The sequence below is a fragment of the Gymnoscopelus microlampas genome (assembly GCF_963454915.1).
Source record: "Gymnoscopelus microlampas genome assembly, chromosome: 2".
NCBI lineage: Eukaryota > Metazoa > Chordata > Actinopteri > Myctophiformes > Myctophidae > Gymnoscopelus > Gymnoscopelus microlampas.
This window is the reverse complement of record NC_139939.1, coordinates 3,973,771-3,991,817: the sequence shown is the minus strand read 5'-3', so window position 1 is coordinate 3,991,817 and position 18,047 is coordinate 3,973,771. Positions and strand designations below refer to the sequence as shown.

Sequence of the window (18,047 nt, the reverse complement as noted above, 5' to 3'; positions counted from 1 at the left end):
CAATTTTCGGTATACTTCATTCCAATAATTCTATGTTTTTCGGGGTGAAGTCTAACAAGATATTACAGAGTGCTTATTGCTGAATAATTACAGGAGGTATGCAATTTAAAATGTTGCTATTATTTAAGTAACAACCATTAATAACAATACATGCATTATTATCTACAGTTGGGTTTTACCTCGACCTACATCAGACTTTTATAAAAGTGACACTTGTATTAACAACTTTAAATGTGGTGTCCTTATTTTAGGCATGTCATTGTAGAGGGACATTTTCAAACATTTCATGTCCAAAATGTTAGAAAATATTAAGATTTACAAGCTCAAAACTGTCAGGATGTGAAACATTGTGAGCGTTAAGGAGGTTGTCTCTTTTTTTTTTCCTTCTCATGTGTGCAGGTTAAGTGGGGCGTAAAGGACAGCAACAACTACTAGACTATAAAGCTGGTGACAAAGTAGAAGGAAGCACAAATGTCGCATTACCAAAAAAATATCTCCATCAAAGTCCCAGTCAAATATGGGGAGCTCATTGTTCTGGGGTATGAAACATTCAATTATTAATATTCATCAAATGTTCCCACTGCTGCCATATCGCACATTATTAGAAATAAACAAATGGGGACTTTTGGAACTGTTGGCACACATAGCGTCCCAGGCCAAACACAATCGTATCATCTGGCCAGGTTGATCAAATTATTCTATTTTGCCATGTTACATGTAATAAAAGTAAAAGACAGCATCTCTCTACACTAGTATAAGCAAGGCTTTATTGGTTTACTTATAACATGTCACAAATGGCATAAACTTGTTAGTAAAACATTTCTATAAAAAAATGATCTCCATGTAACTACACTGTCAACACGTTACTTCTTACGTTACGTTCTAAAGATCTGAGCAGAAATGAAATTTGTAGCAAGCTTGCTTTATTAACCACAGTGTTCCCACCACTGCTCCATCAACTCTTCACAGGTACAATGGCCTCCTGCCCAACGGGGACGAGACCAGGCTGAAAAGCCACTTTGCTGTGTGCCAGAGATCCACGGCCAACGGTGTGAAACCAAGCTCTATATACCTGGACTATAATAAGGTACAATAAATGGTGGAGGAAGTACTCAGAGAAAATGTAATAATTGGCACGTTGCGCAATTATTTAGGTTCGCAATGTGTTAATAATTCCATTATTATTGACTTTTCTATTTCTGGAAAATTGTTTTGGAAAATGTCTATATTTCAATACAGCAATGCCTTTATATTAAATTGTATTTTTTTCAAGCATGCACTTTTTAATACTCACTTATTTTTTACTCCATTACTTTAACTCAAGTATACATTTGACAGAGCAACTTTCACTTGTAGTTGAGTAATCTATGCTTTGACTCAAGTACTGAGGTTGAGTCCTTTGTCCATCACTGGTGGTTTCTAACAGTGAACTTCTCTGTGTTCCATAGGCTGAGTGCACCATGTCCTTCGTCTCCGAGGCCTGCACGGTCGTGGTGGAATACGCTCCTGACAGCAATACGGACATGTTTCAGGTCTGTAGGATCCATTATGCACACATTATGTTTTGCACTATAGACCAGCTATTTGTTGGCCGTGAGGATATTGCAAGTGGAACCCCAAATAATTGCCAAAACACTAAGATCGTATTGATAATGTAACCAATAAATACACCAATAAATAGGAACTTAAAGTATACTACGCTAGTTACCACTGATCCAAGGTGGATTATAATCGATTGATTGATCATTAAAATAAACATGCTCTGCTCTGAAAATGCATGCTATATTCTGATAGTTATAGAGTGTATGTTCAGTAAGAACCCTGTCTCTCCAGCTCTTTAGTAAACAGAAAATACATTTTCACCAAAGAATGAGCAGACACAATAGGCTCTATGCACAGTAGCCATATTGGACAGAAATTGGGCCTCTTCTTACTTCCTTCACAGGTGTTACCAATTATACTAATGAAGGCTCTGTTCTATTCTGGTCAGGGTGCTGATATTGTGCATTTTGGCTCACTAGAAACACTCCATTTTGGTTCCCAAATGGCCCCTTATGGTGGGTGTGTAACTCTAAGAGTGTACAAATGGAACCAAATGGACCCGTAACACTCTCAGAGTTATGGGGGTCCTTGAAAATAAGACTATGCCACACTAAATGGAACAGAGCCTTAATTAGTATCATTGGTAACACCTGTGAAGGAAGTAAGGAAGGGGCCCCAATTCATTCCCAATGTGGCTGCTGTGCATAGAGCCTATTGGAACTGAAACATTAAAATTTAAGCTTGATGAATGGTCATTGTGGGGTTCTCTTTCCTGAGTGAATGACATTGGTGTCCAAACCTTAAAGGAGACACACCATGAATTAAAAAAAAATATTTGATATTTAATATCATATGGTGTATGTCCCTCAAACCATTTTCAAAAGGTTTGAGCCTAAATCAACACTCAGATATACTCATCCCAAGTCAATTCTCTCAGGCTTATAAAGCACTTTCAGCTGCAATACCAAAACGTCCTGTTGGGCAGAGGGGTGCTACTGAGCAATTCTGGAGCAATTCTGTCTGTCAAAATACATGGGCAGAAAGTTTGGTGATGTAAGCAAACTTGCCATTCTGAGATGGCCTGTTCAGACACGCCCAGTCTGAAAATCTCTGAAATGAGAATGAATGACTGAATGTTAAAAATATATATATTTTTTGGGGTACAAGAGACAATGGGGAGCCCAAAAAAATAAAAATAAAAAATAAAAACGTGAAATTCATGGTGTGTCTCCTTTAACATTTATTTGTGTTCACTAAAGAGCTGGAGAGATGGGGAGAAACCTGTTACTGAACAGAGAATGCATAGCATTGATTTAATATAATACATTTAATAATCTTTTTTTACAAAACACTTTTCTTCTTACATAAAGACACACTTTAAAGCTGCAATCCTCAACTTATTTTAATTAATAAAACATTATTTTACCAATTTGTATGGTAGAGTAGGTTAGTACACTATAACTAGTTAATATGCAGTGGTTGAAGGTGGTCTTTCTACTCTTCCATTAAGAGATTTAGACTCTGGTGTGAGCAGATCTGCTATTTTAGTTGTTTTAATTTTATTATGTTCATGTTTACTTACTTACTTACATAATGACATGCCCAACATAGGGACACTGGGGTGAAAGTGGTTAATAAAGTGTATGTTAAAACACTATTTCAAACAAATCAAACAAGCTGTGAGTAATAACCCCTTGTGTGTTTGTCTATAACAGATCGGGCGGTCCACAGAGAGTCCCATTGACTTTGTGGTGACGGACCCAGAGAGCAAAATCTCACGCTTCGCTTGCCGCATCATCTGCCAGAGGAGCCCGCCCTACACCGCGCACATCTACGCCGCCGGCTTCGACTCCTCCAACAACATCTTCCTGGGTGTAAGTTTTGAAATGTCAGATGAAATGTCTACACAATTGTGTCTGTGTGACTGTGCAGGGTGTTGCTGAAAAAGAGCACTCATGCTCAGCATACCTACCCTGGATAAATAATGGTAAAAAAATAACTTTTAGATCTGCTACTTTAAAAAAAGTTTAGTAATTTTACTTTGGTACTATAAGTACAGTACATGTGTCTTGATGCCAATACAAACATTTTTAATACAGGACTTTTAATTGCAACAGAATAGAATATTGTATATTGTGGTAATGCCGCTTACACTTAAGTAAAACAATCCCCCCCCCCCCCCCCGTAGGAGAAGGCAGTTAAATGGCAGACGCCTGATGGTGAGATGGACGGACTGACCACCAACGGCGTGCTGGTGAAGCACCCACTCCATGGTTTCACTCAGGACTCCATGGCCGGCCTGTGGAGGGAGATCTCTGTGTGCGGCAACGCCTTCACCCTCCGGGAGACCTACTCGGTTGAGTCCCCACGGGGGAAGATGGTGAGGACTATATACAGTATATACATGTTCACAACATACATTGTACACGTGCACATAAAATAAAACTAAAAAGTATATTTGGCATATAATCAGTCAAAGTTGCGAAAACAAAGTGTGAAATACATTACGGATGATTTAGTGCACAGCATTTCTCTTTGTTCCATACATAAATATACATGACCCTGGTAGAAGGGTCACATCATAATAGAAGTGTTGCTCTACTCACTGATGACATAAAACAGACATGATGAGTTTGTCTGAACGTAGCCTGTACTGCAGAGGATAACAGGTTACAAATATGTGAATTTAGATGAATCTTGTAGGCCCGTGCTGAACGTGAAATGAAAAGAGGCTTGTTGCTTGGTGGGTGACGTGTGCCCGAATCACTGTGGGCAAACGCAAAACGCTTCAGAGGAAATCAGAATGGGACATTTCAACACATATATTGGCATGAAAATAAGCTTTTCAGTGTAGAGTAGTGTACATATTTAGCATACTTTTTAGATGGTTTGTCAGGTGGCAATCAGGACGACCAAGAGACCCTTATTACATCTTCTGTATACATTTGATACGAGCATGTTGGTTTAATTTAAACCCTACATGTAATTGACCGGGGTCCCCCCTCCTCCGCCAAACACATGGCACTCAATTTACACTCATGCATTCAAAGGACCACACAATAGAAATACTCTCTCAATTTTCTTTTGTTTTATCCTTTTGACAAATATATACAATTCTATGTTTATCATGTTATGCATTCTTGTCGACAAAAACATCAACCAAATCTTATCTTCTCATATTTCCGTCCAGGTGGACGGTGAGTCTCAGGAACTGGTGGACGGCTCGCTGATAGACTTGTGTGGTGTGACCCTCCTGTGGCGCACGGCCGAGGGCCTGGCGCGCATGCCCACCATTGAACACCTGGATGCCCTGTCCAAGGATCTGCCCCGGGGCCGCCCGACGGTCTGAGAGTAAAAGGCTTTTCCCCTGTATGAATCCTCATGTGTTTCTTCAAATCACCCATCTAACCAAAACCTATACCACATACTGTACAATTAAAAGGCTTTCCCCCTGTATGAGTCCTAATGTGTGTCTTCAAATGACCCATCAAACCAAAAGATTTACCACAAACTGTCAAGTAAAGTGTTTTTCCCTTGTATGAATCCTCATGCGTCTTCAGATTATCCATTTGAACAAAACCGTTGACACAAAATGTACAAGTAAAGGTCTTTTCCCCTGTTTGAGTCCTCATGTGACGTTTCAACGTACACATAACCAAAGCCTTCACCACAAACTGTACAGCAATGGCTTTTTCCCCATACTCATGTGTTACTTAAGATAGGACTTGTCATAAAAGCTTTTGCTACAAACTGTGTACATTCCCCTGTATGAATCATTGTGTGTCTGTTCAGATGTCCCTTTTGATTAAACATTATGCCACACTCTGTACAACTAAACATCCACTTGTTTTGTCTTGTGTGATTTCAATGTGTTTAAAGCTCACTGATCTTCTCTGGTCTCGAAACATATGGATTCATCCTCCCTCCAACGAGCACCAGACTGATGTGTCTAATATGCCAAGCTAATCTGATGAAGAGTGGCAATTTGAAACACCACCATCATACATTTGATCAAACTAAAAAAAAATATATTAAAAAAAAAATATATATATATATATATATATATATATATATATATATATATATATATATATATATATATATATATATATATATATATATATATATATATATATATATATATATATATATATATATATATATATATATATATATATATATATATATATATATATATATATATATAGTATGCAGTTCATTTCCACTGACAATTCTCACTTCAAGGTTCAAGTTTCCAAATGGACTTTCTTGTTACATCAATCTTGTGTACAGGCACATTAGTCCATGAGCCAGAGCCCCAAAATTGAGCCATGATTATCAAATGGGTGGGCAAATCTAGTTTTTTTTTTTGTTGACTAGCTGTATATCTCTAGTTTATAGTTTGGCATGATAACCATTCCAGACTAGCTTAGTGGTAGTTATCATTGCATTGAATATGTGTACCCAATATTGTCACATGCAAATTGTTACAACAAATGTATGCTTTAGATGCACTTCTCTGCATAATTCAAGTATGGGGAATTGATTGGAATGATGATTTAATTATTCAAAACTTCTACACGCTTAAATGGCCTTTTAATGGAAGATTTCATACACAAATATAATATGTTTTTAAACAAGGCCTATTAATATCCCCAATTTGAAAGTGTGTGCTGAGAACCGACATGATCCTCATGGCTATAGAAAACTGCTCACCATTCTAAGCTTTCATTTGAGTGGTATAACATGTTATTATTATGTTAATGTGATAACATAAATGCAACTGTGCAACTGCACAGACAAAGTTAGTTGTTACAGTCAGACAAACTGAAGTTTGAATTGGTGGACCAGGTTGGTGCCTTGCATGCTTTCCTCCACTGTCGGTGTATGAATGTGTGTGTGAATGGGTGAATGTAATGCACATTGTAAAGCGTGTTGGAAAAAGGCGCTATATACAGTAAATGCACCATTTACCATTTAAAGGAGACATCCGGGCATTTTAAGTGTTTTCTTTGATGTGTCGCAAATCACTCACAACAATAGAAAAGCCCATTGAGTTAATCCATAGAATCCCCTCTTGGCCGTTCTGTCGACCCCCTCCGTTGGCATAATGGGAGCCCGTGGAAAGCAGTAATTCGCCTATTTTAACAAATGCAAAGTCTGTTTTCTCCTAGTACTCATTGTGGAGTATCATGAGACCCTAAGAGGCGCTGAAAGTTCCCAACGAGCTAATGCTAATGCAGAACGAGCTAATGCTGATTGCTTGTTTCTCTCCCTGGCAACACCGAGTTGCCAGGTTGGGAGAGCCCATTATGCCAACGGAGGGGGTCGACAGAACGGCCAAGAGGGGATTCTATGGATAAACTCAATGGGCTTTTCTATCGTGGTGAGTGATTTGCGACACATCAAAGAAAACACTTAAAATGCCCGGATGTCTCCTTTAAGTGTCTTCTGAGTGTCTTGGGAGGGGTAGTCTGGGCGACTTCGCCTCAGAGCCTGGACAGCAGGGGCACGGCCACTGCGTTCTGATTCAAATCAACAGCCAATGAAGAAAAGGGGGCGGGATCCACATGCAGTGGGTGTTGCATGTAAATAGGAGCGACAGGAAGCAATTTCTCCATGAGAAATTGCGGCCGCCATTGTTGTGTACTGCTGTTTGCCTCTCGTCGGACTGTTTAGACGAGTTGCACAGCTCTCAGACCGGTAAGAGGCGTGTCCGCTCAGATTATGAGCGTAAATTACATCCCGTCCACAAATACCAGGGCTCTGGTCCAGAAGTTTCCTCGCCCCTCCCGTTTGTATGCGAGAGCTGGCGAAAACTTCTGGGAACTCAGATTATGGGAGGGGTGGTGGAGTGTGGCAGGATAGGGTTCACCAGCCTCTCCATAGGATCCCACTCCAAACGATCTCCAGGCCTATTAGCAGCCATGTCCCTGCTGCCATCTGACAGAGAAGCATTGCTTTCTGCATACACCTGATGGTCAGACTCTGTGTTTTTGTGCTGGAGCTATTTTACTGTGGAAAGGGGACAGGGGAACAGCCCACGACCCACTGGGCCATAAAGTCATGTCTCACCTCTGACATGGGAGAGGGAAGAAGCTCAGGGCCTCCTTGGCTAGTACAACTTTACTCTGTGCTCCAAGTGCTAAGATGTTTCCTCAGGGACATGCTGTCTTCTCTTGTAGCGGCCTGGGCAGTGTGGAATTGCACATTTTGGAAGTAAACATGCACACACATTCAACAAAGTAAAAAAACATATTTTTTGTAAGCCATTATTCTATCACGTACGTGTTCCATTAATCAAATAATCGAAAAGCATGTTTTATTGATAATTTGTTATTTTTTAAATATATCAACAAATCCTTTGTTATTATAATTGAACCACTTGAGCCCTATTTTATAGTTTGTCTCCAAGTCTCAGAGTTGGAGACCCAAAAGGGTCCATTTAGACCGCTTAGGCCCTATTGTCTAGGCCCTTTTCGTTCAGTTTCGTTCCCATCAAGTGGATCTAAATAATCTCTGCTTCTTAAAAAAGTTCTATTGGTAGTAAGTAAGAAACAAAAGTTTAGCCATCTGATTTGGTGCAGTATTTTCATAATCAGTGTTTACAAGTCGGTACTATCTTCTTAGCAGCGTAGTAATACTTTCAAAGAGGTGGCGCGTTTTTTGGCTCGTGATTCCCGTTACTTCTGGTCATTATTTGGGTAGAATAATGACCAGAATATAATAATATTATAATAATATATAATAATATTATAATAATATAATATTCTAGATAGAGTTACTGTTACCACATTTCTTGGAGTAATTATAGATGAAAAACTCACCTGGAAAAATCATATAGCACTCATTTCTAATAAAATAGGTAAGAATATTGGAGTCATCAGAAGAATACGCCACCTTGTGGCAAGAAAAATCCTAATTAATTTATATTATACTATGATTTATCCATACATTTCATACTGCAATATGGTGTGGGCAAGCAATTTCAAAACCAATCTCAATTGTATTTTTCTGCTTCAAAAACGTTTTATCAAAATGATTACTTTTTCTAACAAATTTACCAGTTCCACTCCTTTGTTTCAGTCTCTTAGAATTCTTCCCATTTTTGATTTAAATAACCTTCAAATATGCCTTTTCTTGTTTCAATCTATTCACAAATTACTCCCAATCTGTTTTCAAAATAGATTTCAGTTTAATAATGAAATTCATAGCCATAACACTAGGTCAGCTGGTGATCTTCATTCCACTTTTTTTCAGAACATCAACTGCCCAATTTTCCATAAAATTTAGAGGACCCCACTTTTGGAATTGCTTGCCGCCTCATATTAGAGACTGTACTAGCCTCAGCTCTTTCAAGAGGCAAACACTGCAGCTATTATTATCCAACTTAAGTAGCACATCTTAACCACTCTGCTGTAGGGTGTGTATTTATGTTTGTGTGTTTATATAATATACAGGCATGTGTATGTATAAATATATATATGTATAGTCATATTCCCATTTATTAAGGATATTTTGACATTTCGATATTTTTTTTTATTGTTATTATTATTGTTGTTTTAGATATATTCTAGTATATATCTATATATTCTAAGCTTTGAAGATAGCTTTTAGGAAGCCCACTCGACAAGCCCAGCTGGGTTTTTTTGGCCTCTCCGGCACATCAAGTTTTGATTATGATATTTCCTTTTCATATAAATGTTTTGTTTTTTCATTTTGGTTTTTGTTTTTATCAAATGTCATTTTTTAATTTGTAATAAACTAAACTAAACTAAACTAAGCCTCCATTTTGAGCACCAGAATAGAACAATATTCAGCATCTTCTGTAGAGCATCTACGGACTCTGCCAGGAGGACTATGTCATCCGCATAAAGTAAACAGCTTACAACAATATCATCCAACATTACCCCTAAGCCTGAGTTTTTGATCTCCTGGACTAGATCATTAACAAAAATAGCGAATAAAGAGGGAGATAAAACATCTCCCTGCTTCACTCCAAATGGTGTTGAAAACCAACCAGTAGTAAAATCATTCACTTGAACAGATGCTACAGGAACCTGATATAATGCTTTAATACTTTGTGTAAAATCTACCATCAACACCACTCTGGAGTAGTTTAAAGAAAAGCTAATCTCTATTAACCCAATCAAAAGCCTTCTGAAAATCTATAAAACACGCATAAGTAGATTTTCCCTCTTCAATTCTTGCTCTAATCACTGTGGTTACAGTATAGATGTGATCAATACAGGCCCTGTGCTTCCTGAATCCATCAGCCAGTGTCTCAGATACACTGGCTGATGATAACTAAACAAAACCAGTAATATCTTGGGAGCCTTAAGAACTTCATTATATCGGTAGCGCTGTCGCCTCACAGCTAGAAGGTCCTGGGTTCGATTCCCGCCAGGGACGCTGTGGGCGCTGGGGGCGTGTTCTCTCCTCCACGTCATCGGCGCCCATACCCTAGGTGGGGTTGGTGAAAGGGCCTACTCTGTGTGGAGTTTGCATGTTCTCCCCGTGTCTCCTAGGGTAGTTAATACCCTCACAAAAACATGTAGTAATCCTGGTCACTATACTGCCTCCCCCTGGTCAGCCGGGGCGCCTGATGGAGGAGAAGGGAACTGGTTGGAATAACGTGTTCCTTCCACGCGCTATGTCCAACCAGGGAAACTCCCCCCTGTCGGGTGATAAGAAGCGGCCTGCTTGCTCCTCATGCATTGAAGGAGGCATGAGCTTCAGCTTGGGCTCTCCCTAGGCTGGCAGGGTAGGTAGTGCCCAGGATTACATAGGCAATTGGCACTGGGTGAAAAAATGTGGGTTACAAAATCGTGGGATAAAAATTAAAGAAAAAAAGAAAAAAGAAAAAAAAAGAACTTCATTATAAAGGCCCTCTATTTCAGCCGCTTTTCCATTTTTTGCATTATCAATGGCCTGTGAAGCTTCTTCTAAGGTAAGATTACCATTTAAAAGTTGGTTTACAACATATCCATCCTGATCCATCTCCCTCTCAAGAACAGCTTTGGAATTACTGATGTTGGCCATACAAGTCTCATCAAAGATGGGTGGGATACATTGTCCTGAATACGAATTAGCAAATTCACTTTCCCATATGTTCAGAACTCTTTCAGTCCTATCCTCCAAGTCACCATTAGGTAATATTACCTCCATAGGTATTTTAACAACTTTCTTAGGACCCAGTCGATTAATTTCACTCCAAAATGTTTGAGGATCGTTGGACTGAAGCTGTTCCAAATGCATTGCTTGGCCCCTATTGAATCTCCGCTTAAAGAAACGTAATCTTTTATCAAAGATACGTTGGCACCGTTTAAACTCATCTCTTAAACACTTTTTCTGCAATATGTCCTGGCACTTTAGAAAAATCTTTTCAGCCTTTCTTACTATCAGCCCATAGTGCCTTTAGTTCATAATTCCAAAAAGATTTACCTTTAAGCTGACGTCCTAGAGTTTTACTTGAGGTAGAGGTCTTAGTGGAGGAGTGTCTATCCATCTCTGCATACAGCACACCACACAGTAATTTGTAGAAGAGATCCACATCCTCCTTATTACCCCGACAAATAAGCCTCTATATAACTGATTAATTCAAATAAAACAGTGCAACACAACTCTGATGAAAGAAAATTATCTGGCAAAACTCTGGGTCGCCTAGTTTTGCTTACAGTATGACTAATGTGGTCTGAACAGTTAGATACCTCTCAGCACTTGCTTTAAATTTCAACAACAATAGGGAGGGGTCAGGCACTTTACACCAATCTCCCAAGAGTTTAAGGCAGTCCTCCTGACTATTATTCTCCATCGAATCATTGGAAGTAATAACCCGAAATTCAGTACATAACTCAAGGCAATCTTGAGAGACCATGATGTAATCGACCACTGCCTTACCCTTGGGTGAGATTGATGTAAAGTCATCATTGAAGGGGGTGACTCTGCCATTCACAATACAACATTTTGAATCTTTAGTGAAATTAATAAGAGTGTCACCATGTTTATTTACAACTAAATCTTTAGCTATTCTTGATGGCACCCCATCTGACACTAAACAATCTTCCCTGTCATATATTCGACTGTTGAAATCCCCACATATATACAAAGAAAACACCAGACCAAGTAAGTGGCTGAAAAAGGTCATGGAGTCCCTTCCCCGTGCAGAGCCTTCAGGTGATAGGTAACATGAAAGAATTACAAAGACATATTGTGATACTCTATGTTCAAATCTTAAAGCAAAAATACTATCTACAGCTTTATCAACAACGGTCACCTTAAAGCACTGAAGTAACTGGTCCGTCACAAAAATGCCAACCCCACCTGAGGCTTTAGGGGCTTTAATATGCATATTCCTATTTTGACCAAACCAAGTATAACCCTTCAAAGTAATTATAATGTCATTTTTCTTTCTTTCTTTCTTTTTTTTAAATCATTTTTTTAATTTATTTTTCAAATAAAACAAACAGGTGAGATCACCAAAGCACACAAGAGGCCATACACAGGGAAAACCAAGACAAAAAGGGAAAGGGAAAATAAACTGATAATAATACACTTACACACATGTAGACATACAACAAATAATATATATATATATATATATATATATATATATATATATATATATATATATATATATATATATATATATATATATATATATAAATACAAAACCCGGTCAGACAAACAAACTCACAAATAGCTAAATAAATGAGACCAGTCAAACAATAAACATGCATACCTGCATTAGATGGAAACATGCATACATGCAATTAAATGCATGGACACATGCATGCATGCAATTAAATTACATGCATTAAAACAAAAACAAAAAAAACATAACACATAGCAAGAAAGACATTCAATACAATATGGACATCCACACGAACAGGAAAAAAAAACAGAGAGACAAGTACAAGACAGGTACAGACAGGGACAGACCAACACGAGACAAACACAAGACAAGCACAGGACAAGTACAGGACAATGTACAGGAGCCACAGGTACGGGGGAAGGGAGAAAACCCAAAACAAGGTCACAACCCAATACAGATTAAAACTAGCCAAGCGACTGAACTGCATCCAGAGCTCTGGACCAGTTATCCACCATGTGGCAAAGTTCATTCTGGCAGTAGAGCGCTCCAGTAAACAAATATCCGAAAAACAATTAAGCCAGTTTATTTTCAAATTAATAGTTGGTTCAAATAATGTCATTTTTCAAATGTGTTTCGTTAAAGAAATAAAGTCAGGGTCAAGGGACTGCATTAATAACGCTCTTAAACCACAATTTGCATCCGTCCAATGGATCAAGCTGAAATGTTCATCACTTACAGGCTGGGCAGGCTTCCTCATTTTCCAGGCTGTGTACAGACAAAATACATTTACCGCACCCAGCACCACCTCCATTGTTATTTGCGAAAGGGCCCCCACCCCCCTCCTTGCTTCTGGACACCGGGATTTTGTGCTACGCCGCTGGTCCAGTTTACTAAGTCTGGACGGTTTAAGTGCTTTCAAACAAGTAATTGAGGAACAACGCAGGATTCTAGACTTGGTGTTAAACGCAGACATCAAACTAGAACAGGTTGGTAAAATCACTACACTGTAGCTTCACACCATATTAAACACTGCTTTGAAACCAAGAAAAACCCCTTGATTTTAGAGTAAGACCGTACAACCAAAGCTATAGGATAGTGAGGAATTGGATACAGAAGGAGAACAATAACAGCAGCTTTGATTCAAACCTTCCCTTACTGAAAACAGTCAGACTGTCCATGGTTTCCTTGATTGGTTGCCATGGAGACATGACAGCAAAACAGTGTCATAGGTGACAGATTTATACTACTCTGTTATACACATGATTCAATCATAGCATCATGTCTGCCTTTGAAACTGCTAATAATGAGTACTACGGGGAGCAAGTACAGAGCAAACAGTATAGGGCCTAAAACAGAGCCCTGGGAAACACCACAGGAAAAAGTAGGGGGCTCAGATGTGTAGGGACCAGCAGCCATAGAGAAACTCCTATCTGAAAAATAGAGGAAACCAGTCTAAGGCGCTCCCAAAGACACCGGCTATTTGTTGCCTTTTTGCTTTTTAATTATTACTTAATGCTGCTCCATTATCTGAAGAAGCTTAACAAAAATAACCTTTACTCTTATGTACCTGTACACAAGCTTGATGTAACAAGATAGTCCATTTGGACACTTGAACCTTGAAGTGAGAATTATCAGTGGCGTCAGTGGACTCATCCACAGCTAAGGAAATATTTTTTGTTTGATCAAATCAACAGATTTTATTTCAGTTCTACTGGTTGCTCTGAAATCTGAGAGGGGGATTTACTTGATTTTACCTGTCATTTACTCTTTTTGTTTGGCTTCAAACATGGTCTCCATCATTTCAGTCATACATTCACTGTGGTGTTTCAAAATTGCCACTCTTCATCAGATTAGCTTACATTCTCTTGGCATATTAGACACATCAGTTTGGTGCTCGTTGGAGGGAGGATGAATGCATATTTTTCGAGACCAGGGAAGATCAGTGAGCTTTAAACACATTGAAACCACACAAGACAAAACAAGTGGATGTTAAGTTGTACAGAGTGTGGCATAATGTTTAATCAAAAGGGACATCTGAACAGACACACAATGATGCATGCAGGTGAACGTACTTGTACAGTTTGTAGCAAAATCTGAAGTAACCCATGAGTACTCATGGGGAAAAAGCCATTCCTGTACAGTTTGTGGTGAAAGCTTTGTTTATGTGTACGTTGAAACGTCACGTGAGGACTCAAAGAGGGGAAAAGACCTTTGCTTTTACATTTTGTGGCAACGCTTTTGTTCAAATGCATAATCTGAAGACACACATGAGGATTCATACGAGAGAAAAACACTTAACTTGGCAGTTTGTGGTAAATGTTTTGGTTTGATGGGTCATTTGAAGCCCCACATGAGGACTCGTACAGAGGAAAAGCCTTTTAATTGTACAGTATGTGGTAAAGGTTTTGGTAAGATGGGTGATTTGAAGAAACACGTAAGGATTCATACAGGGGAAAAGCCTTTTACTTGAAGATCGCCGCGCAGGGCATCCAGATGTTCGATGGTGGGCATGCGCGTCATGCCCTCGGCCGTGCGCCACAGGAGGGTCACACCGTCCAGGTCGATCATCGAGCCGTCCACCAGTTCCTGAGACTCACCTTCCACCTGGACGGACATATGAGAGGATAGGATTTGGTTGATGTTTTTGACGTCAAGAATGCATAACATGATAAACATAGATTTGTACATATTTCTCAAAAGGATACCCAAAAAAAGCTAGAGAGTTTATTTGAATGCAAAGGTGTACATTGAGTGCTATGTGTTTGGGGGGGGGGGGGGGGGGGGGGGTGTAGCAGAGACAAACATTTAAAAAAAAAAAGAACCTAACTAATAATAAATAATAATAAGTGAACATTAGATGAAAATAGGCTAAGAGATTTGGTGTTGCGAGAAAAAGGGAGGAGACAAAGTATAGAGCCCTGAGGGACCCCGGTCAATTAAATATAGAGTTTAACCCTTCCATTGTGTTAGGGTCATTTTTTACCCGTTTTCAAGTTTAAATACGTAAAAAGTACCCTTTCCATTTCTTCATGATATCCTCAGAAACAGCTATTTTAACGCAACACAATTAATTACCACCATTTTAGTTAATTCTGATGGTCTTAAAAAGGAAAGTGACACCTGTGGTGTTACGGGTCAAATTTGACCCGGCAGAGAAGTGTGGCTCAATTCCCCCCAAATTGTCAATATTCAATGTTTACATGTTGAGAGTAATAGAGTCTTGTCCTCAATTAGCATTTGCTATCAGGAGTAAAATAAAGTTTGAGTTTATGAAAAATAAATGACTTTTTACCTTCTATGGTATACGGGTCACTTTTGACCCGCTAACACCACAGGTGTCACTATTTTTAATAATATTAACATGTTTTAAACTTTTTCTTTCTTGAAGTGTGTTCTAATGTTAGTCTATTATAGCTAGATAACATAATTATCCATTGTCTTCATTATAGGAAATGTAATGAGTGAATTTTTACATTTTTACAATTGAAAACGACATATATTGAAAGATGAAACCCTAACCCAACATAATATTTTAAAAAGTGTTTACATGGATATGAATGCATTACAGGTCAGCTATGAGGTGGGAGGGAAAAAAAATATATATAATTATTTTTTTGAGAATTTTGGGCTGAGTTAAATCACGGGTCAAATTTGACCCGCTAACACCACAAGTGGATGCAGGTCTCTAACACAATGCAAGGGTTAAATTAAACCACCATGCTCGTATCAAATGTATACAGAAGATGTAATAAGGGTCTCTTGGACCTCCTGATTGCCACCTGGCAAACCATCTAAGTATGCTAAACATGTACTCTACTCTACACTGTGAAGCTTATTTTCATGCCAATATATCTGTTGAAATGTCCCATTCTGATTTCCTCTGAAGCGTTGTGTGCAATGTGGGTTTGCCCACAGTGATTCGGGCACACGCCACCCACCAAGCAACAAGCTTCACATTCAGCACGGGCCTTCAAGATTCATCTCAATTCACACATTTGTAACCTGTTATCATCTGCAGCACAGGATACGTTCAGACAAATTCATGTCTGTTTCATTTGTTTACATCAGTGAGTAGAGCAACACTTCTATTACTATGTGATCTTCTACCAGGGTCATGTATGTATGAAACAAAGGGAGAGATGCTGTATCGTCAAAACGTCAGTTGGTGTGACCCTCTGATTTCTGTAAAGTATTTCACACTTTGTTTTCTATTATATTATGTACATAAATGATGACCTGCCAAATATAGTTTTTAGTTGTTGTTTTTGTATGTGCACGTGTACACTGTTTGTTGTGAACATGTATATACTGTATATAGTCCTCACCATCTTCCCCCGTTGGGACCCAGCCAAGTAGGTCTCCCGGCGGGTGAAGGCGCTGCCGCACACAGAGATCTCCCTCCACAGGCTGGGCTTGGAGTCCTGAGTGAAGCCATGGAGCGGGTGCATCACCAGCACGCCGTTGGTGGTCAGTCCGTCCATCTCACCATCAGGTGTCTCCCATTTAACTGCCTTCTCCTGCAGGGGGAGGAAAGCAGTGGTGAGTAAAAGCAGCAATACCATAAAATAAGTAAAAGTCCTGTATTAAAAATGTTACTTGAGTAAAAGTACAAAGGTATAGGCTCTATGCACAGCAGCCATATTGGAAATAAATTGGGCCTCTTCTTACTTCCTTCACAGGTGTTACCAATGATACTAATGAAGGCTCTGTTCTGGTCACTAGAAACACTCCATTTTGTTTCCCAAATGGCCCCTTATGGTGGGTGTGTAACTCTGAGAGTGTACAAATGGAACCAGATGGACCCTTGGTCCATTTGGTTCCATTTGTACACTCTCAGAGTTATGGGGGTCCTTGAAACCAGACAACCACTATGCCACACTAAATGGAACTGAGCCTTAATTAGTATTATTGGTAACACCTGTGAAGGAAGTAAGGAAGGGGCCCAATGCATTCCCAATATGGCTGCTGTGCATAGAGCCTATTAATCAAACAAGTTATGAATCCCTGTTTCTTAATGTTTTAACCTTTATTACGCTGAGCATTAGTGCTCTTTTTCAGTAACGCCCTGCACAGTCACACAAACACATTTTAACTTGACATTTCATAACCTACACCCAGGAAGATGTTCTTGGAGGAGTCGTAGCCGGTGGCGTAAATGCGCGCGGTGTAGGGCGGGCTCCTCTGGCAGATGATGCGGCAGGCGAAGCGTGAGATTTGTCTCTGAACCGACTGGCTGTCGCACACTGTGTTCGTCACCACAAAGTCAATGGGACTCTCCGTGGAACGCCCAATCTGTTATAGACAAACACACAAGAGGTTTCACATTACTCATTACATTACATTACAGTCATTTAGCAGATGCTTTTATCCAAAGCGACTTACAACTAGAAAAATCACACCCTGTGTGAAGGAAGCGGTGCCTTTGGGGCGGGGCTTAACTCATTTCAGTTCGTCCCTATTGGTCGTCTGAGTCCACTTACCAAATGTGTACTTGGTAGCATGCTGCAAACTGCCATAATGGCTGTTTAAAGGCCAGCCAATGGGCAGACAGAGGGGGCGGGGATTAAGTAATTACAGTTCGTCCCTATAGTGGTTTTAGTCCATGTGCAAAATTTGTACTCCGTAGCATGCTGCGAACTTGAGTTATGGCTGTTTAAAGGCCAGCCAATGGGAAGACAGAGGGGGCGGGGCTACAACAATTCAGGCTCGTCCCTATTGGTGGTCTAAGTCCACATATTAAATTTGGACTTGGTGGCATGCTGGAAACTGGAGTTATAGCTGTTTAAAATCCCGTGCTCATACGGGCGGACGGACATAACATACGCTGGGGGGTCCCTGGACAGAGGGGGCGGGGCTTCAGCAATTCATGCTGGTCCCTATTGGTGGTCTAAGTCCACATACCAAATGTGGA

General features: G+C 39.6%; 1 pseudogene across 1 annotated transcript in view; it reads right to left on the bottom strand.

The window, feature by feature from the left end:
• The window catches only part of LOC311036533, a 102,968-nt pseudogene that overhangs the window by 71,352 nt on the left and 13,569 nt on the right, over window positions 1-18,047 (bottom strand). The window contains exons 10-11 of the transcript in view: window positions 17,249-17,428; window positions 16,462-16,653 (exon numbers count right to left, since the gene is read on the bottom strand). The product of the transcript in view is annotated as an uncharacterized misc_RNA (transcript). The remainder of the gene's footprint in view (window positions 1-16,461; window positions 16,654-17,248; window positions 17,429-18,047) is intronic.